A 5,793-nucleotide genomic window follows, 5' to 3' on the forward strand; every position below is an offset into this window, starting at 1 on the left:
TATCCACCTCGGCAGTGGCGTCATTCTACCGGTGCAGTCACCTACACCGCCTACTGCGCTAAATTCACCGTCCGAGCTGTCACCCGGTGTCGTGGTCGGGTTTTATACCCCGACAAAAAAAATTCTACATGTATGGCATGTAAACATTATTCCATTGACTAATAACATTAGGCACACAAGGATATATATACACGTTAAGGCCTGGTAAAGATCGCCAATAACAACCCTACTTCTATGTAGATGTATAGCCAATCTTGTGAGGTGCGCAATATTACAATGGTGGTTCTGCGACGAGCAGAAAGCCACGTCTATGTCAGGAAGAATGTACATGGGATATGTGTTAGAGAGTTCAACCGAATGTTCAGAACCCCTCTCGGGGTGAGGGGCACATGTATTTATACGGGGGTGTTTCACATCATCATAGACATGGCGACGTGGAACTACAGGTTCCGGATACAACCTTCAAGAAGAAGAAGATCATCTACTAACATGGCTTTGTTCTGTAGCTATGGCTTGGTGCCCATGGGTCGAATGGGTACAGGGCCCTTCGGAGTTTGGACTTTGGAGTTAGGAGGGGAACATCATGGGTGCCGTTGCAGATCTGGCCGGCGGAGGGGAAAAATCTCATCTTGAACAAGAGGAGGAAGAGGGCTACGCGAGGGGGAGGTTGACGGCGGTGCGGGAGCGGGAGTGGGCAGCGGTGATTCATGTGAGCACGGGAACATAGAAAGCGAGGTGGGAGGAGGGAGCGAGGCGAGGGCCGAGGAAGAGGAATGCCGAAAGCAGGCGGGAAAGCGAGCGAACGGGCTGAAAGCGACATGTCCGAAAGGGGGTAAGAATGGAAAAGTGAATATATCGCTAGCGTGGTAGAACTTGACCCTGATTTTGTTCATGGACTTACAAAAGTGAACGGAGGGAGTACTATGTTTGGATGCTAACAATTTTACTTTGGTTCGGTTGGAGAAACAAGATGCAATACGATTGGTAGGCTGTTTTGCGCTTGGAAGAAACATAACAGTGTATTTGGTTACGTGCGGAACCAGGAATGCGATAACCTAGCTCTTTCCCAAATGGTGAGGATACCACCCTTTTTAGCATCAACATAGCACACAATATTCAGTACCACATAGCAGATATTTTTCAGCATAACATAGCAGACATTGCTCACTACCCGATTAGTACACAGTGTTCAACACAGATAAGACATAGTTCATCACGGACTTAAACATAGTACGAGAGATAAAACAGGCACATACTTCACTCGTCGATCATGGCAAGGTTTGGATGGTGCTGCGGGCACCTCTGGAACACCTCCGTCATGGTGTAGTCGAAGATGGTGATCTTGAAGATGTCACCCCTGAGCACCTTGAAGGTTAAGAAGCATCCTATCACGGGCAACGACAAATCTAGGCCAGCCCTGATCCAAGCAGATAGTGTCTTTGACGTCCCCCAACTTCACCATCCAGGAGGAACCGCTGTTCATCTTCAGGATGATCGTCCTGGGGACGGTGCCAAGGTAGGGGCGGAAGCCTGTGGGAATTGGCAGGATTTCCAACCCCAGAGACAACACCACTTTGGAAAAAATGGGTTGGTCCGACATCATCATGGAAATGGCCAACCTTCACAGGCCTCCCCTAGGCCTCTTATAGAACTGTCTTCTCCAACTGATGTTTTGGAAGTGCCCCCGCCAAAGACCATGCTAGTTCCACCCATCATCAGCTTGGAGCAGTACCAAAAACAAGAAAAAATTTGAATGAGCACAGATAGATTGATGTCCATCCTCATATGATACTATGCTTGTGAGACCAAATGAGAACAAGAAATAGAATGCCTCATACGGCAAGCCCATTGCCTATGATTGTGCCCCATTTAAATCATTGGCGAAAGGATAAACAAGATTCCAAGACTGATGCAAGCAAAATAATAATGCCTGAAATCCACAATCACCACAATTGATTGTGGTGCCATTTGGTTAACACATCATATCTTAGGCTATAACATTGAAAAGATCACAAAGAACAAATCACATCAAGGTAGACAGTGCAAACATAGGATAAATATGGTTCACTACATGCTAGGTTATTTTACATCACTATTCACAAATAGCCCTAATCCTCTTTAGTTTATCCTTGTTAACAGAACCTATTTTTAGCAAGTCATACACGACATACTATAACTTTTTCCTATCTTCCTTTATTGCCTCATTTTCTGTCCTCAATGCTTCTTGTTCTCCCTCTCACTACTCCTTCATAGACCTCAGTGCCTCTCTTTCTCCCTACCACTTCTCATTCCTTGCCCCCAGGATTTGTGCCTGAGTTTTGTGCACATTCTTCAGCATTGCTACCTCCGGGGACCAAAGTTTTGTGCACAGTCAGACCTCATAAATCGTAGCATGATACGTCTCAAACGTATCTATAATTTCTTATGTTCCATGCTAGTTTTGTGACAATACTCATAGGTTTTATATACACTTTACATCATTTTGATGTATTTTCCGGTACTAACCTATTAACAAGATGTCGAAGCGCCAGTTCCTGCTTTCTGCTATTTTTGGTTTCAGAAATCCTATACAGGAAATATTCTCGGAATTGGACGAAACAAAAGCCCACGAACTTATTTTCCACGGAGCCTTCCAGAACACCGAAGAGGATACGAAGAGGGGACGCGAGGCGGCCACACCATAGGGTGGAGCGGCCCCACCCTTGGTCGCGCCGCCATATGGGGTGGGCCCCTCGGGCGCCCCCCAACTCTGCTCCTTCGCCTATTTATTCCTTCCGTCGCGAAAACCCTAGTACCAAGAGCCACGATACGAGAAAAGTTACTGAGACGCCGCCGCCGTCAACCCTACCTCGGGGGGTTCTGAAGATCGCCTCCGGCACCCTGCCGGAGAGGGGAATCATCACCGGAGGGCTCTACATCACCATGTCCGCCTCGGACTGATGCGTGAGTAGTTCATCCTTGGACTATGGGTCCATAGCAGTAGCTAGATGGTTGTCTTCTCCTCTTGTGCTATCATGTTTAGATCTTGTGAGCTGCCTATCATGATCAAGATCATCTATTTGTAATGTTACATGTTGCGTTTGTTGGGATCCGATGAATATGGAATACTATGTCAAGTTGATTATCGATCTATCATATATGTGTTATTTATGTTCTTGTGTGCTCTCCGTTGCTAGTAGAGGCTCTGGCCAAGTTGATACTTATGACTCCAAGAGGGAGTATTTATGCTCGATAGTGGGTTCATGCCTCCATTGAATCTGAGACAGTGACAGAAAGTTCTAAGGTTGTTGATGTGCTGTTGCCACTAGGGATAAAACATCAATGCTTTGTCTAAGGATATTTGTATTGATTACATTACGCACGATACTTAATGCAATTGTCTATTGTTTGCAACTTAATACTTGGAAGGGGTGCGGATGCTAACCCGAAGGTGAACTTTTTAGGCATAGATGCATGCTGGATAGCGGTCTATGTTCTTTGTCGTAATGCCCTAAGTAAATCTCATAGTAGTCATCATGATATGTATGTGCATTGTTATGCCATCTCTATTTGCCAATTGCCCAACTGTAATTTGTTCACCCAACATGCTATTTATCTTATTGGAGATACACCACTAGTGAACTGTGGACCCCGGTCCATTCTTTTACATCTGAAATACAACCTACTGCAATCATTGTTCTCTGTTGTTCTTTGCAAGCAAACATCATTCTCCACACCATACGTTTAATCCTTTGTTTACAGCAAGCCGGTGAGATTGACAACCTCACTGTTAAGTTGGGGCAAAATATTTTGATTGTGTTGTGCAGGTTCCACGTTGGCGCCGGAATCCCTGGTGTTGCGCCGCACTACACTCCTTCACCAACAACCTTCACGTGACTTCATCTCCTACTGGTTCGATAACCTTGGTTTCTTACTGAGGGAAAACTTGCTGCTGTACGCATCACACCTTCCTCTTGGGGTTCCCAACAGACATGTGCTTCACGCGTCATCATAGCACTAGCTAGTGGATGAGATGTTTGATCAGAACCTAATGCAATATCAAACAACGAACTTCGATCATGGCACTAGGTTCTGAAAAAGCATCTATCGAACGGCTTAGCGCTACCGCGTAATCATGGGCATGAATAGTAAACCCGCACTCTGCCACAATGTGAATCTAAAACCTAGATCTGGCCATAACGATATGATCATTGCTGCCAAAACAAGGTCCAAGAACACCGATCTAGCGATTGAAAGCCAGTAATGTAGCTAGAAAATATAGCAGACCCAAGTATTACCGCGAAGGGACCAGATCTAGGATGCATGCACAAAATAAACCAACATCAAACACCGTACAACCACAGATCTATGAACAATGAAGCGTAAAAGCTTGGATTATGGTCTTACCGCCATGGATGTCCTTGTCGAGCAGAGCTTGAACCGGAGAAGAAGGGGTCCGTGTACGCGACGGCCAAGGTGACGACCCTGAATTGCCGCTTCGCAGTCCTGCTCGCCCTGGTCTTCGATCTATCGGTGACAATACAACCGCCGGTGGCGAGAGGAGCGATAAGGGAGATGAGAAGCGAGTGAGAACGAGCGAGAGTGAGAGGGGATCGAGTGGGCGGCGAGGGGAATTATGGTGCGCCTTCTCGAGGCATCGTGGCATCTCCCACTCTTCCCAATGTGTGCATCATCCCCTCTCCCCCTCGTGCTCGCTAGTGCTTGGCTGCGGAAAAACGACCGAATCAAGCGTTCTTGTCGGGCCATGTTTTTCCTGCATCTATGTTGTTTTGAGAAATGTGTTATGCATGAAATATTTATCCTTGTGGGCTACCAAATAACTAATTTTTGGCCCAACTCATGCGAGCCAGGCCATTGCTGGTAACCAATATGTTGGACTGAAGTACAACTAGGCATGGGCAGCCCGGCCTGGACGACCCGGCCAAAAAATCCCGGGCTGGGCCGGGTCGGGCTTGCACTTCGGGCCGGACTCGGGCCTGAATTTTGAGCCCGAATGTCAGGTCGGGCCGGGCTAGGGTTTGCAGTTTTTGCAATTTAGGTAAGGTTCAGGACAGGCTTCTCGGGCCGGGCCGGGCTTTTACCGGTTTGGGCCGGGTTTGCGCCCAATTTATAGGCCCAACGGTCGGGCCGAGCCGGGTTCTGGCTTGATATTGTAGCGTCGGGCTTTTTCCGGGCTTGGCCCGAAACCCAGCCTGGCCTGAGTTTTGCCCCGGTGTAGTAGTGCTAGAAAGAAGGGTGTTGGGAGGATGGCTGATGGGTTCCACTTATCACTTAATTTTTACTAGTGGAATGTCCGTGCTTCGCCACGGCTCCCTACCTTACGCCTAGTGTCACAATATTACATGACTCCCTACTTTATGCATAGTGTCACCAATATTACGCGTGTAGATAATGCGCGTAAACATTTAAGTACATACAACATAACCATATAATATTTATGCATAGTGTCACAAATATTACATGTGTAGATAATGCGCGTAAACATTTAAGTACTTAAAAAATAACCATATTATATTTAAAATATCTTAAGATCACATCACATAATAAAGTGTAATGAGTATAAAATGCAACGACTGACACATTATTTTTTATATTATATTATTTATTAAATCCGTGCGTCCTTGATGCGGCTAAGGTATGCTTGCACAACATCAGGAATGTTATCTTCCACTTCATTAGCAAGGTAGTTGAGTATGTGTATCAAAAACTTCTTCCTCAATTCGTATCCATCTTGCACAAGCAATCTATCAAGTTAGCATGAACTTTTCTTTTCGTAAAAGTATAAGAATGTGA

Source organism: Lolium rigidum, chromosome 6, assembly GCF_022539505.1.
Source record: "Lolium rigidum isolate FL_2022 chromosome 6, APGP_CSIRO_Lrig_0.1, whole genome shotgun sequence".
NCBI classification, from domain to species: Eukaryota; Viridiplantae; Streptophyta; class Magnoliopsida; order Poales; family Poaceae; genus Lolium; species Lolium rigidum.